The 22,062-nt window shown below is 42.1% G+C and overlaps 2 protein-coding genes across 3 annotated transcripts in view; one reads left to right on the forward strand and one right to left on the reverse strand.

The window, feature by feature from the left end:
* The window catches only part of SYCP2L (synaptonemal complex protein 2 like), a 232,546-nt gene that overhangs the window by 122,208 nt on the left and 88,276 nt on the right, over positions 1–22,062 (reverse strand). The window lies entirely within an intron of this gene.
* Positions 20,786–22,062, forward strand: part of MAK (male germ cell associated kinase) — a 73,763-nt gene continuing 72,486 nt past the window's right edge. For both annotated transcript variants that reach the window (XM_055264132.2, XM_055264137.2), the window contains exon 1: positions 20,786–22,058. The gene's annotated coding sequence lies outside the window, so the exon portion shown is untranslated. The remainder of the gene's footprint in view (positions 22,059–22,062) is intronic.

Raw genomic sequence — 22,062 nt, forward strand, 5'->3', positions numbered from 1 at the left:
TGGATAGTAAGGAATAAGGAAAAATAAAGAATTACTCTCAGTTTCTGGCTTCAACAAACTGAGTAAATGGTGGTACCATTCCTGAAGTATTGGCAGCTGAGAAAAGAACAGTTATGGTCCCTTAATGCTTGTGAGTCATCGAAGCTATCGGACGGATATAACCCTGGGCCTCTGTGGAGGGTCAGAGATATGGATAAATATCAGGAAATCATAAGCATAAATCTGCTTTTTAAAGCCAATAGTAGCTCACCTAGTAAGATAATCTAGAACTGTACTGTCCAATATGGCAACCACTGGCCATATGTGGTAATATAAATTAATCAAAATTAAATAAAAGTTAGCCGGGCACAGTGGCTCATGTCTGTAATCCCAGCACTTTGGGAAGCCAAGGTGGGCAGACCACTTGAGGTCAGGAGTTCAAGACCTGCCTGGCCAACATGGTGAAACCCAGTCTCTATAAAAAATACAAAAATTAGCCAGGCATGATGGCGCATGCTTATAATCCCAGCTACTCTGAATGCTGAGGCAGGAGGATCACTTGAACCCAGGAGGTGGAGGTTGCAGTGAGCCGAGATTGTGTCACTGCACTCCAGCCTGGGTGGCAGAGCGAAACTCTCAATAAAAAATTAAATGGCCGGGCGCGGTGGCTCACACTTGTAATCCCAGCACTTTGGGAGGCTGAGGCGGGCGGATCACGAGGTTAGGAGATCGAGACGACGGTGAAACCCCGTCTCTACTAAAAATACAAAAAATTAGCCGGGCGTGGTGGCGGGCGCCTGTAGTCCCAGCTACTCGGAGAGGCTGAGGCAGGAGAATGGCGTGAACCTGGGAGGCGGAGCTTGCAGTGAGCCGAGATTGTGCCACTGCACTCCAGCCTGGGCAACAGAGCAAGACTCCATCTCAAAAAAAAAAAAAAAAAAAATTAAATAAAAAAAATTAAAAATTCCATCCCTCAGTCACACTAGCCACATTTCAAGTGCCTAGTCACCATACACAGCTAGTGGCTACTACACTGGATGGTGCAGAAAGAGGACATGTCCATTCTCACAGGGAGTTCTATGGGACAGTGTTGGTATAGAGGAGAACGGGGGAGCTTTGCATGAGGCCATGAGGAGTTCCCAATTTGGAGTTAGGAGGAGAAGGATCTGATAGAGGAGATGAGAATTAGTGGCCAGATAAGTAGAAAATGAGGACAGAGAAGGGCATCACAGAAGCCAGAGCCGAACTCTTTCAAAAGAGAGAAGGAGGTCAACGTTGCAGAATGCGGCTGAGATGTTAACATGAGCGTCCATTGGGTGTGGCAACAAGGAACGTGTTGGTGACCATGAAGACACCTGTTTCCATGGGGTGATGGGGCTCTGTGAGGCAGATTGGAATGGGCTGAGGGCTGGTGGGAAACAAGGAGCTGAGTGGGTGGGACAAGCCCCATCCAAGTTATGGAGGATAATTTGCTTTACTGAGAATCAACACAATTTAAATAGCATAATTTAAGATTAGACAAGTTTTTGTATATAAAAAACTAAACACATTCTATATGGAGAAGAAAGAAGACTAATAGTACCCAAGGCCAATATATGTAAGACTTTATATCTACTCCTCAATATGATAAATTGACCAGAGTCATCTGTAACTCTTATTCTATCACCAGTTATTCAGTGGCTGACAACATTTTTCTACACTCTATGATACTGATGGAAAATACCCATGATTGTCAGCTGTGGCCATAAGACCCTGGAGATTCAATTCTCTGATGAGGTCAACTTGCCCTGAGTCTGTGAAATGTTATACCAGGCATTTACTGAACTTGAAGGGAGCAGTAAGCAGTGACAGAATAATAAATATTATCACCGACCTGTATCAGTTGTGCAAATGCCAGGAAAATCATTTCAAGGTGATTTCTCAGGTATTTGTAATAGATCATAAATCAAAAATGGTTGCTCACTGATAACACCTTTCACTCCAATATCTAGAATATCTAGAGTATTCCTTGGATTATAAATATAAGTTAAAAGTTTTTCTCAAAAATATAAATATGTCTATTTTAAATAATCCAGCAAAGACCGGACAAAAACATTTTGAATTCCCACAGTTACTTCTTACTTTTTAAATGTTATCCAAGAGAAATTCTAAATTTAGTAAAAAAATCATTCTAAAATGTAGAAATGGAGTCAAGGATGAATTTTCCCATTTTTTTTATTTTTATTTTTATTTTTTTTGAGAAGGAGTTTCGTTATTGTTGCCCAGGCTGGAGTGCAATGGCACGATCTCGGCTCACCACAACCTCCACCTCCCAGGTTCAAGCGATTCTCCTGGCTCAGCCTCCTGAGTAGGGATTTCAGGCATGCGCCACCACGCCCAGCTAATTTTGTATTTTTAGTAGAGATGGGGTTTTTCCGCGTTGGTCAGGCTGGTCTGGAACTCCCGACCTCAGGTGATCTGCCCACCTCAGCTGCCCAAAGTGCTGGGATTACAGGCGTGAGCCACCGCGCCCAGCTGAATTTTCCATTTTTCTTTTTCTTTTCTTTTCTTCTTTTTTTTTAAGATGGAGTATAGCTCTTTTGCCAGGCTGGAGTGCAGTGGCACGATCTCGGCTCACTGTAACCTCTGCCTCCCAGGTTCAAGCGATTCTCCTGCCTCAGCCTCCTGAGTAGCTGGGATTACAGGCACGTGCTGCCAAGCCCAGCTAATTTTTGCATTTTTAGTGGAGATGGGGTTTCACCATGTTGGCCAGAATGGTCTTGATCTCCTGACCTCATGATCTGCCCATCTCAGCCTCCCAAAGTGCTGGGATTACAGGCATGAGCCACGGTGCCAGGCTAAATTTTCCATTTTGGATTGGACATTCACAGTGGTAGGAAACCCCACTACACTCTAGGAATCAGTAATCAGCAGAAATATTTGTGAAGTAGAAATGCCTTCTGAAAACCTCATTCTCAGCATTTTTATCTAAATAATTCTAGCATCCTAACCTGTTAAAATCTATTCTTCACACCCACTTAATTAGCTGTGGAATCAAAGACATTTCATGCCAGGGAGTGTAAAAGCCCCTCAGGCGGGGTTCAAAATAGGATTCTTCAGAGAAATAGAATAGGATATATATGTGTGTGTGTATGTGTGTGTGTGTGTGTGTGTGTACAAATAGTTGGCTTTTCACATAGGGATGATTTCAGCTTAGCATAAGGAAAAACAGTGTCTTCAACTTCTCATCATTTGAGCTAGTTAGCAATATACACACACATACGTATGTGTGTATAATTTTAAGGAATTTATTCATGTGATTGTGAGTGCTAGCAAGCTTGAAATTTGTAGAGCAGGCCAGCAGGCTAGAAACTCAGGTAGGATTTGATGCTGAAGTCTTAAAACATTTCCTTCTTCTCTGAGGAACATCAGTTTTTGCTCTTAAGACCTTCCACTGATTGGATGTGGCCCACCTGCATTATGGAGGGTAACATACTTAAGTCAACTGATTGTAAATGTTACTCATATCTATAAAACCCCTTCACAGCAGCATATAGATTAGTGTTTGACCGAACAAGTGGGTGCCATAGCTTAGCCAAGTGGACATATAATTTTAGCCATCACAGGGTCTTTGGCTGAGAGCCCCCTATTCATGTACCTCCTGCCTGGATTGCCTTTCCCTGAGATATTTGCAGAGCTGATTCTTTCGGTTAAATACTTATGTCTGGGCTCAAATGCTGTCTTCACAGAGCTTTCCCTGACCGCGCCATCTCTTGCTCAGCTCCCTTCCCACCCCGTTGTCTCTATCATGTGCCCTGCTTTGTTTTCTTCATGACAATTTCATTTTCTTCATGGAAATTATTATTTTTTTTTTTTTTTTGCTTATTGGTTATCTGCCCCACTAGAATGTAAATTCTATTACGGCAAATCCATGACTATCTCATTGATCACTTGCTCATGTCCAGAACAGGGCTTGGCATTTAGTAGGCATTCAATACATATTTTCAGAATTAATTCATAAGCCCAATGGGCAGGTGCCTCAATCTATTGCTAATTAGCTCAAATGATGAGAAATTGAAGACAGTATTTTTCCTTATGCTAAGCTGAAATCATCCCTATACAAAAAGCCAACTATTTGTCCTAGATTTATCTTCTGGACCACACGAGATAATTCTGTTCTTCATTCTACATCCCTAAGCATTGGAACGCAGTGCTCTTGCCTGCAATGACTCCTTTCTTCTCACGGCCAAGCGCCTTCAGTTCCTCTATATTATGGTTTCCAAGATCTACCCTACCTTGTTTGTAACCAGTTGAAAGCCTGCCAGAGGGAAACACAAAATTTGGGGTGTGTTGTCACCAGTGCAAGAAGCCAGCCTACCACTTCCAAGGCCTGAACAATAAAATTCTATTAGTTTTTTATTTTTGTTTGTTTGTTGAGACAAGGTCTTACTAGTCAGGCTGGAGTGCAGTGGCACGATCTTGGCTTATGGCAACCTCTGCCTCTCAGGTTCAAGCAATCCTCCTGCCTCAGCCTCCCAAGTAGCTGGGATTACAGGCACCCACCACCATGTCCAGCTAATTTTTTTTTTTTTTTTGAGACTGAGTCTCGCTCTGTCCCCCAGGCTGGAGTGCTGTAATGTGATCTCAGCTCACTGCAACCTCCGCCTCCTGGGTTCAAGCAATTCTCTGCCTGAGCCTCCCTAGTAGCTGGGATTACAGGCGCCTACCAGTATGCCTGGCTAACTTTTGTATTTTTAGTAGAGATGGGGTTTCACCATCTTGGCCAGGTTGGTCTTGAACTCCTGACCTCGTGATCCACCCGCCTCGGCCTCCCAAAGTGCTGTGATTACAGGCGTGAGCCACTGTGCTGGGCCAATTTTTGTATTTTTAGTAGAGACAGGGTTTCGCCATGTTGGCCAGGCTGATCTCGAACTCCTGACCTCATGTGATCCGCTCACCTCAACCTCTTACAGTGCTGGAATTACAGGTGTGAGCCACCATGCCCGGCCACACATAGTCAATTTCAAAGACAATAATCAAGTGCAAGATTTATGATTCTGGATTCAGAGATATTTCCATGATGTCCCACTGCTCTACAGTGGGGTGGGGGAGTGGGTGGGGGAGTCTTTCCTGGGTAGCGGGGGTGGGGGTGTGGGAGGGAGGTTGAGGGTGGGGGTGTGGGAGGGAGGTTGAGGGTGAGGGAATGGGAGGGAAGTTGAGGGTGGGGATGGGGGTGTGAGGGAGGTGGGGGTGGGGGGTGGGAGGGAGGTTGAGGGTAGGGTTGGGGGGTGGGGGAAATCTTTCCTGGGGCCCCTGAGGGTGCAGGCTGCAGATACTCCTGGGTCCTATGCCTAGGAGGGCAGCTTTAGCTGCACTGGGAAGGCAGATACTGCCTGCCCCCGGCCCTCCCTCAAGAGCATAGGGAGGCTCTGATCCACAACTGCAGTTTGGGAGGCCGTAGCCCAGCCCAGGAGGCTGGGGCTCCTTCCTGCTCCCTAGAGCAGGAGGCCTGGGTCTGCAGCTGTGGTTCGGGCAGCTGCAGCACCCGGCAGCTCCTACCGCAACTCAGAAGTTGCCATTAACTAAGATGGGGAAGGCTGAGAAAGGAGCAGCTTGGGGAAATGAAGGAAGAAGAAAAAATATAGGGAGCTCAGTTTTGAACAGGATAAATTCAAACTATAAGATTTCTATGTGAAGTGTTGAGTAGGCAGTTGGATATATAAGTTTAGAGTTCAGGACAGAGGCACAGACTTGGAGATACAAAGTCGAGACTCATTAACACATAATAATACTTGGCATTTGTAGATTGTCAAATGCTGTTCAAATACAAAGCTTCATCACCTGGCAGTTGCTCATGAATATAACACAACAGCAAACACTGGCCCACTTAAATTCTCTGATTAGAACACTAAAGATCCTTTTTGAAAGATACTTTTAGAAGAACACTTTTTTTGTTTTTCAGAAAAGCGTGGCATATGCAAGTCTTTTATGTTTTTCCTGTTGTACTTCTTAACTATTTTATTGCTGATTTTAAATACAACAAAGTTCTGAAATTCTTAATTTATTATAGGCTTATGAAATACTATCAATTGGAAATTCTAAGAAGGCCATGTAATTATATATTCTCTGAGAATGCTTATCTTTCCAGAAATTGAAAAGCTCAAATGTGAAATGCACAGTCTTAAAGAAGCATGCAGCTGCTAGGTCAGCCCTGTACTGATAATAATCGTTTGCCAAAGGATATTCTGCCAATCTTTGAAAGAAACATGCTGGTAGTCTTAAAATATACATACAAACACTCCACCTTGGAAGGAGAATTGGAAGAAATCACCAGTAAGATTGAACTACTGAAAAACTGATTATCTGAGGAAGAAACAATTAATGAAAAACAAAAGATGAAGGCATAGGGGGGAAATCCCAAGATTAACTATTGGGGGAATCCACCCCCAATATATCAACGTAGGTTCTTTCTATTTTCCATAAGTGTTGGCCAGCTGAGAAATAAAGAGAAAGAGTACAAAGAGAGGAATTTTACAGCTGGGCCACCAGGGGTGACATCACATATCTGTAGGACTGTGATGCCCACCTGAGCCTCAAACCAGCAAGTTTTTTATTAAGGGTTTCAAAAGGTGAGGGGTGTAAGAACAGAGAGTAGGTACAAAGATCACATGCTTCAAAGGGCAAAAAGCAGAACAAAGATCACATGCTTCTGAGGGAACAAGACAAAAGGCAAAAGCAGAACTACTGATAAGGGTCCAACAAAGATCACAAGACAAAGGGCAAAAGCAGAACTACCGATAAGGGTCTATGTTCAGCGGTGCACGTATTGTCTTGGTAAACATCTTAAACAACAGAAAACAGGGTTCAAGAGCAGAGAACTGGTCTGACCACAAATTTACCAGGGCGTTTTTTCCCCACCCTAGTAAGCCTGAGGGTACTGCAGCAGATCAGGGTGTATCTCAGTCCTTATCTCAACCGTATAAGACAGACACTCCCAGAGCAGCCATTTATAGACCTCCCCGAGGAATGCATTCCTTCCCCAGGGTATTAATATTAATATTCCTTGCTAGGAAAAGAATTTAGTGATATCTTCCCTACTTGCACATCCATTTATAGGCTCTCTGCAAAAAGAAAAATATGGCTCTTTTTGCCCAACCCCCCAGGCAGTCAGACCTTATGGTTGTCTTCCCTTGTTCCCTAAAAATCACTGATATTCTGTTCTCTTTCAAGGTGCACTGATTTCATACTGTTCAAACACACATGTTTTACAATCAATTTGTATGGTTAACACAATTATCACAGTGGTCCTGAGGTGACGTACATCCTCAGCTTATAAAGAGAACAGGATTAAGAGATTAAAGACAGGCATAAGAAATTTAAAAAGTGTTATTTGGGAAATGTCCATGAAATCTTCACAATTAATGTTCCTCTGCTGCGGCTCCAGCCAGTCCCGCCATTTGGGTTCCCTGACTTCCCGCAACAATTAATATGAAGCTACTGAAAATCTTGAAGTTATGGCAAAGATCAGAATATCTGTTTTGCTGTTCCACATCTACATGTCAAGCCGTAAATACACAAATAGAAATGTTTGGGGTCATAAAATGCAATCTTTGGAAATATTGGGGTATCAGTACTTAAAAATAAATTCTTGAATTTCTGGTTCTGGAAATGGTGCAGTGGCTTGTATTGGACTAAATCTTCTTCAGGTAATTATTATACAACTCTAGACAAATATAAAATTTAATTATTTGAAGCCCCTGGAAAAAAAATCACCAAAGTTAGGTAGAAAGTGGAGGGGAGGCTGGGCACAGTGGCTCACACCTGTAATCCCAACACTTTGGGAGGCTGAGGTGGGCAGATCACCTGAGGTCAGGAGTTCGAGACCATCCTGGCCAACATGGCGAAACCCCGTCTCTACTAAAAATACAAAAAATGAGCTGGGTGTACTGGCACATGCCTATAATCCCAGCTACTCGGGAGGCTGAGGAAGGAGAACTGCATGAACCCAGAGGCCACTGCACTCCATGCCACTGCACTCCAGCCTAGGCAACAGAGCAAGACTTCGTTTCAAAAAAAAAAAAAAAAAAGAAAGTGGAGGGCATTTGACACTTGAAATAAGAAAACCACCCACACTGAATGAGACTCATGTTTATACAGCTGCTCCCTGAGGGCACTCCCCAGTGCACAAAGCGTGAAATGGCTAGGACTGAGCAGAAATCACAGTGCTTTTGACTTGTCCGAGGATGGAGTCTGGGGCTGCCAAAGGACCTGGAAATCGAGGGGAGGGACTTTGGAAAAGAGGGAGCCACAAAGAGGAAATCCCAAAATGTGTGTTTAAACTCACTTTAAATTCTTGGCTGACACCTGAACAGGGCTTAACGAGATGAGACTCCAAAGATGTCAACGTAAAGCAACAGCTGGAAAGTGTCAAAAACAGAGCAACCATCTCATCCGCTGCACACTGCAAGGGAGATGGAATTTGGAGTTTGCATATCACTACGGCCATGCCCTAAGAGTAAATTGTATGTTCTCCATCTAAGGAATTCACCCTAAAACTAGTGCCAAAGCCAAAATAAATGCATCTTTAGAAAGTGTAATACTAAGCATCCACAAATTTAAGGTGATTCGTTGAAAAAGCAATTGATTACTTAAAACAGAAAGCAACACTCAGTTAAGAAAGATAAAATCCAAAAGCTCTTCATATTATTCATAATATACAATATACAAACAAAATAGTAGCTATTTAAGTAAATAAGACTAGTACCATGAGGTTAAGAGGAGAAGCAGTCAATAGAAAAAGATATGAGATGGCTCAGATGTTGGAAATAGCTGACAAGAACTGTAAAACAGCTATTATAAATATTCAAAGACCTAAGGAAAATATTGTCATCATAAATAAAGATATAGAGAATTTCAACAGAATATGGAAACTATTTAAATGATCCAAGTTTAAAAGTCTAGAACTGAAAATTGAAGTCTTCAAAATAAAACACCATGGGATAGGCTTACCAGCAGATTGGAGATGATAGAAGAAAGTGTGCATGCACTTGCAAACAATTTTTCAGAAATTATCCAATCTGGGCTGGGCGCAGTGGCTCACGCCTGTAATCCCAGCACTCTGGAAGGCCGAGGCAGGCTGATCATTAGGTCAAGAGATTGAGACCATCCTCACCAACATGTTGAAACCCCATCTCTACTAAAAATACAAAAATTAGCTGGGCGTGGTGACGCACACCTGTAATCCCAGCTACTGGGGAGGCTGAGACAGGAGAATCACTTGAACCTGGGAAGTGGAGGTTGTAGTGAGCCGAGATCACACCACTGCACTCTAGCCTGTCCAGCCTGGCGACAGAGCAAGGCTCTGTCTAAAAAAAACAAAACAAAAAAATGTAGTGGATTGAACTGAGTCTAATTTTTAATATGTATAACTCGTAATCTTTACAGAGCAAATTTTCCTCTATTAGAAAAATTATAAATCTTGACATTTAAATAAAAATAGATATAATAATAAATACCTCCAAATCTCAGTATGAAACTGTTTAAAATCTACATTTACCAAAGGCTTGTATAGCATTTTAAAAATGTGAAGCTTATATTTACTTTCTGTGCTGAAAAGAAATGCATGGATTTCCTGAGTTTTTTAACGCAACCTCCCCCAGATGTCCCACTGTGACCAAAATGAAAAATTATGCATTATAATGTATTTTTAAACACTGGAATAAAAATCGGAATTTCATTGTCTTTATTTTGACCCTCTAATATTTTTAAAATTTTGTTTCAGAGTTCTTGAACTTTATTTTGGGCAGGAACTTGATAATATATCACATTACCATAAAATCTTCTAAGTCAGTGAATAAAACACATAAACAAAGTTGCTGGAGCTAGTAGAAACATATTGATAAAGATCAGTTCCACAAAGTCATTTTGACAGAAGCAAACATACTTGAGGTGATATAATTTATTACTTCCTCCTAAGCGGGACAACTTCACGTCATGTTGACGAAAGGAACGAAGTGAACTAGGCAGCCTGTTTAAGCACGACACGGTGAAGAAACTGCTTACTGACAGACAACCCGGGTCTCCGGTTCCCAGCCCTGCCCCTTGGCCCTCCCAGACCATTATGGTCATCCATAAGGATGTTTGTGCTTGAAGTTCCAGTGCAGTGTTTTGGGTTCACTGTCTTTTGATCCCCTAGATACGGGCCCTCCCTAACTTCTGCCTACACCTCTGGGACCTCCATGGGTTAGAGGCAGAGGGTCCCAGTACTGCAATGCCACTTAGCCAAGATGCTGTTGTATCATTGAATGGCATCAACATTCTCATTCTTGTAAAAAGCAACAAACTGGTCTGGCATGGTGGCTCACGCCTATAATCCCAGCACTTTGGGAGGCTGAGGCGGGCAGATCACCTGAGATTGGGAGCTCGAGACCAGCCTGACCAACATGGAGAAACCCCGTCTCTACTAAAAATAGAAAATTTTCTGGGCGTGGAGGCGCATGCCTGTAATCCCAGCTACTTGGGAGGCTGAGGCAGGAGAATCACTTGAACCCGGGAGCTGGAGGTTATGGTGAGCTGAGATCACGCCATTGCACTCCAGCCTGGGCAACAAGAGCCAAACTCTATCTCAAAAAAAAAAAAAAAAGCAACAAGCTGTAAACACAGGTGAAAACCAACATATCCACACGTATTCTTGCTTTAGTTGAAAAGCTATTGGCAGGGTGGTAGGAAGCAGTTTCTTCTGTTTAGAGTGGGCTGTTTGGAAAAGCTCTGCATATTGTTTTTGAAACTTTATACCCACTGAATAACAACTCCCCACTTATCCTCCCCCAAAATCCCTGACCACCACCATTCTACTCTCTGCTTCGATGAGTTCGACTATTTTTTCCTTTTCAGAGACAAGGTCTCACTCTGTCACCTAGGCTGGAGTGCAGTGGCACAATCGAGGTTCACTGCAGCCTCAACCTCCTGGGCTCAAGTGATCCTCCAGCCTCAGCCTCCCAAGTGGCTGGGACTATAGGCATACACGACCAAACCAGGCTAATTTTTTTATTTTTTGTAGAGATGGGGGTCTCACTATGTTGCCTAGGCTGGTCTTAAACTCCTGGGCTCAAGTGATCCTCCCCCATTGGCCTCTCAAAGTGCTGCGATAACAGATGTGAGCCACCCTCAGCCACCCCGTATTGTAGTTACCTCATCTAAATGGAATCATGCAGTATTTGTCCTTCTGTGACTGGCTTATTTCAGTTAGCATAATGTTCTCCAGGTTCATCCCTATGTGGCACATGGCAGGATTTCCTTCTTTTTATGGCTGATTCCATTTACATATATACCACGTTTTCTTTATCCGTGTATCCATTGATGGACATTTACATTGTTTCTGTATCTTGGTTGTTGTGAATAATGATGCAGTAAGTATGGGAATGCAGGTATCACTTCAACATCCTGATTTCAATTATTCTGGATACATGCCCAGAAGTGGGATTGCTAGATCACATAGTAGTTCTGTTTTTAATTTTTTTTTTTCTTTGAGATGGAGTCTCACTCTGTGGCCCAGGCTGGAGTGCAATGGCACGATCTCAGCTCACTGCAACCTCCGCCTTCTGGGTTCAAGCGATTCTCTTGCTTCAGCCTCCTCAGTAGCTGGGATTACAGGCACCTGCCACCACGCCTGGCTAGTTTTTAGTTGTATTTTTAGTTGTGACAAGGTTTCACCATGTTGGCCAGGCTGGTCTCGAACTCCTGAGCTCAGGTGATCCACCCGCCTTGGCTTCCCAAAGTGGTGGGATTACAGGTGTGAGCCACCGTGGCCAGTGTAATTTTGTTTTGAGAAACCTCCATAAAGACAACTAAACATAATATAATATTCTAGGTGAGCTACTGGAACAGAAATTGGACATAAGGCAAATACTAAGGAAATCTGAATAAAGTATGGATTTTAGTTAATGATAATGTATTGATATTGCTTCATTTGTTGTGACAAATGTAGCATAGGAATGTAACATGCTTGACAATGGGGAAACTGGCTGCAGGATATAGGGCAATTCTCTGTACTATCTTTGGAATTTTTCTGTAAATCTAAAACTATCCTAAAATTAACAAGTTTATTTCAGACTTTTAAATGGCATACACCAAAATGTTAGCAGTGGTGAGATATGTGACTTTTGTTATGTTTTCTAATGTTATATTGTTATGTATTACTTATAAAGTGAAATAATAAAGTGGATCAGTAAAGAAAAAATTACCTGATATACTTTAATATTTTCTTTAGTATTTACTTAGCTGTTCATTGTTAAAATTGCTCACAAGTGATTACGTATTAATAAGAGCTCAATGGCTGGGTGTGATTGCTGACACCTGTAATCTAGGTGGGTGGATCACTTGAGGTCAGGAGTTTGAGACCAGCCTGGCCAACATAGTGAAACCTCCTCACAACTAAAATTACAACTAAAAATTAGCCAGGCATGGTGGCAGGTGCCTGTAAGCCCAGCTACTCAGGAGGCTGAGGCAGGAGAATTGCTTGAACCCAGGAAGTGGAGGTTGCAGTGAGCCGACTTCGTGCCACTGCACTCCAGCTTGGGCAAAAAAGTGAGACTCTGGCTCAAAGAAAAACAAAACAAAACAAAATGAAAAAACAGTCAAGTGGAATTCAAATTCTTAATTTCCTCATCAAGGAATCCATAAATTGTCAAAACACCAATTTTCTTAATAAGACAGGGTATTTGTAAATTGTTTTCAGAATTGCAGTATCATAGAACACTGCTACCTTGTGATGATTCATGGTATAGCAGATAAATCGTGCTCAGATTCTTTTTTTTTTTTTTTTTACTTTTTCTAAAAGATTTTTCTTATACTGATATCTTCTAAGTAATAATTGTGACAAATGTATTTAGCCTGAACCAACATCAATTTAAAAAAACAAAAAACACCAATAACTGGCTACTCTACAGAATTGACTGCAAAGGAGATGAGAATTCTCACCCAGGTAAACTATTATATGAGTACGTGGAGGTTTATTCTTAGTATTATAACCATATGAAACATGTTTGGAATTTAGGAGTAAAATTTGAACATGAGCTTATATAATAGTTGATACGTATCTTCAGAAAATGATTTATTCCACAAACACATCATTTTATGGTAGCTGGATCAGAGCTAGGAGCTGAGGAAAAAGCAAGAGAGTACAGCATACTAAAAAATGAATTGAACCGTGAATGTTCTGGTCCTTCAGTCACTGACTTAGTGTCAGGTCCACACACTTAGCATTGAGGCTCGGGGGGGATTTCAAGCACTAGATGGAAGGCTGGACTGGCTAAGGAATGACCCTTCACCCTGCAATTCTGGAATGGTGTCCAATCACAAATCAGTCCTTAAGTGGAGAGATGGGACAGCTAACTTCAAATACTAGAAGGGTTAACATGTAAGAGGAGAAAGTAAATCTTCTCTATGGCCCTATACAAGTCAGAAACACTTTATTATTTTTTTATTTTTTTATTTTTTTGAGACAGAGTCTCGCTCTGTCGGCCAGGCTGTAGTGCAGTGGCACAATCTCAGCTCGCGGCAACCTCCATCTCCCGGGCTCAAGCAATTCTCCTGCCTCAGCCTCCTGAGTAGCTGGGATTATAGGCGTGTGCCACCACACTTGGCTAACTACTGTATTTTTAGTAGAGACGGGGTTTCACCATGTTGGCCAGGCTGGTCTCGAACTCCTGACCTCAGGTGATCTGCCCGCCTCAGCCTCCCAAAGTGCTGGGATTACAGGCGTGAGCCACTGCACCCGGCCAGAATCACTTTCAATTGCAAGTGGAAATGAAAATCAAAGGACTAAGCAAAAAAGGGAATTTTCTGACCCTTGTCATTGAAGAGACTGGGAATAGGTATCTGCGTGGCTCTGTCCAGATGCTCCAATGCTGACATCTGGAAACGATGTCAGTCCCTCCTAGCTCTGTGTTCTTCCTTGTTCCTTCTCAGGAAGGCTGTCCCTGTGCAGCAAAGCTGGCCCCCAGCCACTCTGGGCCTTCATGGTACTGCTAAGTGTCCCTAGCAGAAGGGGAGTTTGTCTTTCCCAGTAGCTTGGAATCATGTTGCCATCTGTGTAAGCCACCCTGAGACTCTGAGTGGCTCACATGCCCATCTCTGAAACTGAGCCACATAGCCAAGTGGGTCAGGGTGTCTGCCCAAAGAAAACTGGGGGAAGGGCCAGGCATGGTGGCTCACACCTGTAATCCCAGCACTATGGGAGGCCGAGAGGCGGGCAGATCGTTTGAGATCAGGAGTTTGAGACCAGTCTGGCCAATATGGTGAGACCCCCATCTCTACTAAAAACACAAAAATTAGCCGGGCGTAGTGGTGCGTGCCTGTGATCCCAGCTGCTTGGGAGGCTGAGGCAGAAGAATTGTTTGAACCAGGGACATGGTGGCTGCAGTGGGCCAATATCGTGCCTCTGCACTACAGCCTGAGTGACAGAGTGAGACTCCATCTCAAAAACAAACAAACAAACAAAAAACTGGGGGAATACCTGACAGGGCAGATAGATGCTGGACAGGCAAAAATAAGAGGCCCACTACAGATCACAATGGGTAAAACTCAGGAACTGCAAAGTGACATATAACCATTCAATAGAAGGAGGGCAATTTAAACAATCAGACCCATCTCAAGCTGGGATTGGAGGAGGTAGTGAGTTCTGCCAGAGGAGGGTCCAAGCAAACACTTGCACTTATAAAGTTTCTAAGAATTCAAACTGCCGATGGAATCTATCTAAGGATTGATTTGTGGTTGGATGCCACAATGCTTCCCTCTGTCTCCACTGCTGTCCACTTTTCCAATTCACCATCACAGCTTAACTGTGGAACTGAACATGCCCCCTTAACTTGTCTCACTGCCTGCCTCCCACTTGCCTCTCTACATTTCATTCTCCAGAGAGCAGGCGGAGGAAACAGTCATTTATTCATTCAATAAATATTTATTGAGCACTTGGTATATGCTGGGCACTGTTTCAGGGATAGATATATCAGCAACCAAGACAGACATAAATCTCTGCCTTCAGGGAGCTTGCATTCCAGTGGGAGAAGCAGAAAATAAACAGACATTGGTAAAATATAGTATATATTAAGAAGAAAATTAAGCCAAGGGGTATGCAAGAAGTGTCAGCAGTGGAGTAGTAGAGGGTGGCTAGAGAAGGCTTCACTGAGAAAGTGATGTTTTGAATAAAGACCAAAAGGAAGTGAAGAATTGAGCTATATATTGAGTGCTACAATTTTTTGTTCAATGTGGTATCATTTAAGGCTGAATAGCATTCCATTATGTATTATGTATATCTTGTCATTTGCAACATGGATGAACCTGGAGGGCATTATGTTAAGTGATAATAAACCAGATATAGAAAGACAAATATCAGTCCAGGCGCAGTGGCTCAGACCTGTAATTCCAGCACTTTGGGAGGCCCAGGAAGGCGGATCACTTGAGGTCAGGAGTTCAAGACCAACCTGGCCAATATGGTGAAACCCCGTCTCTACTACAAATACAAAAATCATCAGGGTGTGGTGATGAGCGCCTGTAATCCCAGCTACTCAGAAGGCTGAGGTTTGAGAATCACTTGAACCTGGGAGGTGGAGTTTGCAGTGGGCCAAGATCGCGCCACTGCACTCCAGCCTGAGCAACAAAGTGAGGCTCCATCTCAAAAAAAAAAAAAAAAAAAAAAAAGACAATCACCACATTATCTCATTTGTATGTGGAGTGTGAAAAAGTTAAACTCATAGAAATAGACGGTAAAATGGTGGTTACTAGAGGCTGGGGGATGCGATGACTGGGGAGATGTTGGTCAAAGGATACAAAATTTCAGTTAGACAGGAGAATAAATTGAAGAGATTTATTGTTCATCATGGCGACTATAATTGATAACAGTATACTGTATACCTGAAAAGTACTGAAACAGTAGATTTTGTGTTCTCAGCACATACACAAAAATGGTAAGTATGTGAGATAATGCTTATGTTAAATAACTTGATTTAAGCATTACACAATATATACATGTATCAAAATATTATATGGTACAAGACAAATATGTACACTTTTTACTTATCAATTTTAAAAATTAATTTTTTGTTTTTTAACTTTTTTATATTTTATTTTTTCTATTTTTTATTTTTTTGAAAAAAATTTAAATGTAGTATAATTTATTACCATCATTATTCTTTTTCATGTTCAGATTATTCCAAATTGAGCTGGTAGATACATCTTTAAACTTAGGAAGGCAAAAAAGGTCAAATTTTAATTTTTTTCATATGGTTAATCATTATGTCATTTGTCAAATAGTTTGTATTTTTCCCAGTGCAAAATTTGAAGTAGTGTTAGAGAACAATATTTTTCTTTTCTTTTCTTTTTTTTCCCAGAGATGGAGTTTTGCTCTCGTCCCCTAAGGTGGAGTACAATGGTACGATCTCAGCTCACTGCAATCTCTGCCTCCCAGGTTCAAGAGATTCTCCTGCCTCAGCCTCCCAAGTAGCTGGGATTACAGGCACCCACCACCATGCCCAGCTGATTTTTGTGTTTTTAGTAGAGACAGGGTTTCACCATGTTGGCCAGGGTGGTCTCAAACTCCTGACTTCAGGTGATCCAGCCATCTCGGCCTCCCAAAGTGCTGGGATTACAGTCATGAGCCACCGCGCCCCGCCTGAAAAGAATATTCTGACAGTACACCCTCAGTGGCATATAATCTAAGGACAAATTAAACTGAAAAGAAATCTTGAATTTAGGATAAAACGAGAAAGCCTGACATAGGTCTAAATAAATTCTAAGCAGTAGAAAGAATAAAGGAGAGACAATTTTTGCAAAATCATGGCTATTTTCTACAACTGGTTAAAGACATAAATCCACAGATCTAAGAAGCACAGATAATACCAAGCAGGGCAAGTAAGAAGATATTCACATCTAGACACAAAGTAGTAAAACTGTAGAGTGCCAGAACAAAGCAAACTTAAAAGTACCAGAAAGAAAAGAGAGATGACCTACAAAGGAGTGGCAATTAAATCACAGCAGACTTCTCAACAGTAAAAATGGATACTGGAAGATGAAATGCACATTTCTGTTCAAACGAAAATTTCCCCTCATGGTACTGAGAAGTAATAACTCTCAAACTACTAGAATTGTACCTAAGAAAACTATATTGCAAGAGCAAGGACAAATAGAGATTTTTAAAAAATAAAAACAAAGCCAGGTGCAGTGGCTCATGTCTCTAATCCCAGCATTTTGGGAGGCCGAGGCGGACAGATCATGAGGTCAGGAGATGGAGACCACCCTAGCTAACACAGTGAAACCCTGTCTCTACTAAAAATACAAAAAATTAGCTGGGCATGGTGGCGGGTGCCTGTAGTCCCAGCTACTCGGGAGGCTGAGGCAGGAGAATGGTGTGAACCCAGAAGACAGAGCTTGCAAGTGAGCCAAGATTGCACCACTGCACTCCAGCCTGGGCGACATGGCAAGACTCCATAAAAAAAAAAAAAATTAAAACAAAAACAAAAAGCAACTGCGACATTTTACCACAAACAGACCTACTGTAAAGGAACTTCTAAAGGCTATACTTTAGGATGAAGGAAGGTAATCCCAGGAGGAAGGTCTGAGGTACAAAAAGATAAGATGAGCAAAGAAATCATCACATGTATCAATGTACAAATACTCCGAATGTAAAATAACAGACGAATCTATAGGTTTATAGATATGAACTAAAATATTAGATGACATTAGCACATAAATTGAATGGGTAATCTGAATTAAAGAATTATAAAGTACTTGTAGTGTTCGGTGGCTTGGTAAAATAGGATCTTTAACCTTTGTTAGGTGTGCATGATACATTTTAAGACTACCTTGGACTTTCCTTGCCCCAGTCATGGAATCAGCCACTTCTCCAAGAACTCCTGTTTCCCTTAAGTAAATAATAGTATTACAAAACCAGGACTTGGGTGTTAATCTGTTCACTGTTACTGTAGTGTCATTGTTTCTAGAGCCTTTCAGTGAACAGAGCTAGGAAGTACTTTTTAAGTCATGTGTTCATCTTGCTACCTCCAAGTCAAAACTGACACCACAGATTCTTCCTCTTCTTTCTCCATTCTGTATCTTTATCGCTCTTCTCCCAAATAAGAACTCTGATTTTCAACAGTATCAATATTTGTTTGATTCTACCATATAGATAAATTTTATTAGAACTGCAGCTGGCCAGGTGCAGTGGCTGACGCCTGTAATCCCAGCACTTTGGGAGGCTGAGGTGGGTGGATCAGCTGAGGTCAGGAGGTCGAGACCAACCTGACCAATATAGTAAAACCCCGTCTCTACTAAAAATACAAAAATTAGCTGGGCGTGGTAGCGTGCGCCTGTAGTCCCAGCTACTCGGGAGGCTAAGGCAGGAGAATTGCTTGAACCTGGGAGGTGGAGTTTGCAGAGAGTTGAGATCACGCCACTGCACTCCAGCCTGGGCGACGGAGCGACACTCCATCTCAAAAAAAAAAAAAAAAAAAAGAACTACTGTAGCAATGCATTATCAACAACAAATCTACTTCTTAGAATTTATTTAGACCCATGTTAGACTTTATTTTATCCATCATATCTCTTAATTTCTCATTAGTATTTCTCATCCTCTAATCTTTTATATGCTATATTCTAGGTACTTTCTGCAGATTTTGTGCCAATTCTCTTTCTTTTGTTCTAATATAACATGTAACTCATTTTTAAAGTTTCAATAGTTATACTTCTTCCTAACAGTTTATTTAATTCTTTTTCTAATATTCCTGACTGATTTCTGTTCATTTTTGCCATTCCTTCTTCTATTTCTCTGTATATTTCATACATAGCTATTTTGTATTCAAGCTGATTTTTCCAATTTTGGAAATCCTGGAAAGTCCGAATAATTGTTGCTTTTTCTAGATTCTCATTTGACAGTGTTCATTCCTCTGTGGTCATGAGTTCATATGTTTTGAAAAACCTAGAGGCCTAAGTTGAGGATGCCTTCTTCAGACATGATTGTGTTTGTTTCCTTTGTGGTCCAGATGATGCTCCTGACCTGGGATCACTTTGACCCCTTCTAACCTCCCCTGGTAGATTTCCTAGTCCCTGGTCCAGCTCAGCCCTATTGCCACAGGTCCAAGCCTTCATCTGCTGGTTGAAATGCTGAAATGGGATTTGCCTTTGGGCCACCTTTGCCTTTCAGGTACGTTCACTGCTCTGCTCAGATATTACGTACTTTTTAGAAGGGGTTAGAAGTGCTTGGAGAATTTCTATTCTTCTATTGTGAAACGTGACAAAAAAATATGTTTTGTGCATGCTCTGCTTGTTTTGAAACAGAAGAGCTCTTCAGATGGAATAAATGCCATTTGTCCTCTTTTTGTTTTCTCTCTCTTTCCTTCCTTCCTTTCTCTTTATCTTTCTTTTGGGAAACCCACCTTTCCTCATTCTGAAATACCATTTTTCTGAGGGATCTCCTGCTACTTCCCTGACTTTTCTTTTTTCAGTCTGTCTCTTCCTCACCCCTACTCTTTCTTTCTCCACTCTTTAGAGGATGAAGTTTTCCAGAATCCCATCCCTATTTTCTTCTTACGGTTTATTTCATCTATATCCATGATTTCATCCACAGTATCCCAATATATCTGTATTTCTAGCTCTAAAAGAACCCTAAGTTACAAATCTATATTACAAACTCCCTTCTTGTAATCTGCATTAGGATTTTCCTCAATTCAAAAATTTCAAAACTGGGCTTGTTATCTCTCACATCCTCCATCCCTAAATCAGCTCCTCCTCCATTATTTTCCAACTTGGTCATGGATACCACTATCCACCACTCATCTAAGCCTGATGGTCCTGCCAATTTTAACTCCTAAACATCCCTTGAATTCTGTCTTTCTCTGTCTTATTTCCATCATCACTGCTAGTATTGGATCCTTATCATTTCTTTCCAATCAGTTGGGAGAAAGACTCCCAATCTTTCTCTTGCCTCCAGACTCGCAGCTCAAATCCACCCTACCCACTGCTGCTCTTGGGATCTTTCTAAAATGCAAATGTGAACATGTCACTCTTCAGCGGGAGATTCTTCACTGGTCTTCCTCATTGACACATGTTAAAGCTTAGGCTTCATAACTGGGTATATAAAGCCGCTATGACCTATCTAACTTATGCTTTTTACTTTGCCTGCCTACTTCACTTATTTATTGGAGAGCAATGAATCTTTTATTTATTATTTTTTTTGGGGGCGGAGTTTCATTTCGCTGCCCAGGCTGGAGTGCAATGGTGTGATCTCAGCTCACCGCAATCTCCGTCTCCTGGGTTCAAACTATTCTCCTACCTCAGCCTCCCGAGTAGCTGGGATTACAGGCATGCACCACCACCCCTGGCTAATTTTTTGTATTTTTGGTAGAGATGGGGTTTCTCCAGGTTGGTCAGACTGGTCTCAAACTCCCGACCTCAGGTGATCCACCCACCTCGGCCTCCCAAAGTGCTGGGATTACAGGCATGAGCCACCGTGCCTGGCCATTTATTATTATTATTATTATTATTATTATTATTATTATTATTTTGAGACAGAGTCTTGCTCAGTCACCCAGGCTGGAGTGCAGTGGCACCACCTCAGCTCACTACAACCTCCGCCTCCTGGGTTCAAGTGATTCTCCTGCCTCAGCCTTCCGAGTAGCTGGGATTACAGGCACGTGCCACCACACCCAGATGTTTTTTGTATTTTTAGTAGAGATAGGGTTTCACCATGTTGGCCAGGCTGGTCTTGAATTCCTGACCTCAGGTGATCCACCCACCTCGGCCTCCCAAAGTGCTGGGATTACAGACATGAGCCACTGAGCCTGGCCTGTTTTTAAATGTTTATTTCAGTAGCTCTTGGGGTACAAATGGTTTTTTGTTACACAGATGAATTATAAAGCGGTGAATTCTGAGATTTTAGTGCACCCCTCATCTCAGTAGTGTATACGGTACCTAGTGCATAGTTCTTTTATTCCTAGCCTCTCCCATCCTCCCCTTTCTGAGTCTCCAAAGTCCATTATTTCACGGTGTATGCCTTTGCATACTCATAGCTTAGCTTTTGCTTATAAGTGAGAACATATAATTTTTGGTTTTCCACTCCTGTATTACTTCGCATAGAATAATGACCTCTCACTCTTCCAAATATTTCACTCTTTTTTGTGGCTGAGTAGCATCCCATGGTGTATATATACCACATTTTCTTTATCCACTCATTAGTCAGTGGGCACTTAGGTTAGTTCCACATTTTTACAATTGTGAATCGTGCTGCCATAAACATACACGTGAAAGCCTACTTCACTTTAAGCTGTGAGGGCCACAAGCGTGTCTGTCGTGTCTACCTTGGCACTATTCTCGGTCCCAAGCCCACATCCTGACACCTAATAATTATTAACTGGCCGCACCACTGCTTCATCATTCATGTTTCTGTTTCGTAGACCCTTTTGCCAGCCAGTCTGAACTATTTGCAGTAACACAAGTGTGCCTTCCTCTCTAAATGCTAGACTAGTTACAATTTACCCATTTATTCACACATTTATTCATTTTTCTTGGAATTACCACTCTCCTACCCTGTGGCTGATACTAGGCAGGTTCTCTGAATGAATAAATGGAAACAAACTTAGAAGTGCAGCTCAAGACGTAATAAATAGCCAAGGAATTGACCAATATAAGGAACTGCATACTAGAACAGTTTTTCCCCAGGCATAAGTAAACAAGTGCAAGTATGAGGCAAACAGACGTCCTTCTCTTGCTCTGCCCCGTCTGGGAACCATATTTTAATTAATCAAGACTTTGCAGAATGAATCGGAACAAAACCAAAACAAAATAAAGGGCAAACAAACTAAATTCTGAGAAAGAACTGACTGAAAAGGTAATCAACTCCCCTAAACCCCAAGTCTAAATGGCACGCTTGCTGCAGCTCAGCCGACAGTCCCCCTGCTCCCTGAAGCCCCGCCCCGGGGAAGGCGGGGCCTGCGGGATTGGCGGGGATTTCCCTCGAGACCACGCCCTCTCTGGGCGGGCCGTAGGCCCTCCTCCGTTTCCTAGGAGACGAAACACACAAGACGCCGGAGCTTCACAAGGGAGCGAACAAGGTAA

This window comes from Symphalangus syndactylus, chromosome 23, assembly GCF_028878055.3.
Source record: "Symphalangus syndactylus isolate Jambi chromosome 23, NHGRI_mSymSyn1-v2.1_pri, whole genome shotgun sequence".
Classification (NCBI taxonomy): domain Eukaryota; kingdom Metazoa; phylum Chordata; class Mammalia; order Primates; family Hylobatidae; genus Symphalangus; species Symphalangus syndactylus.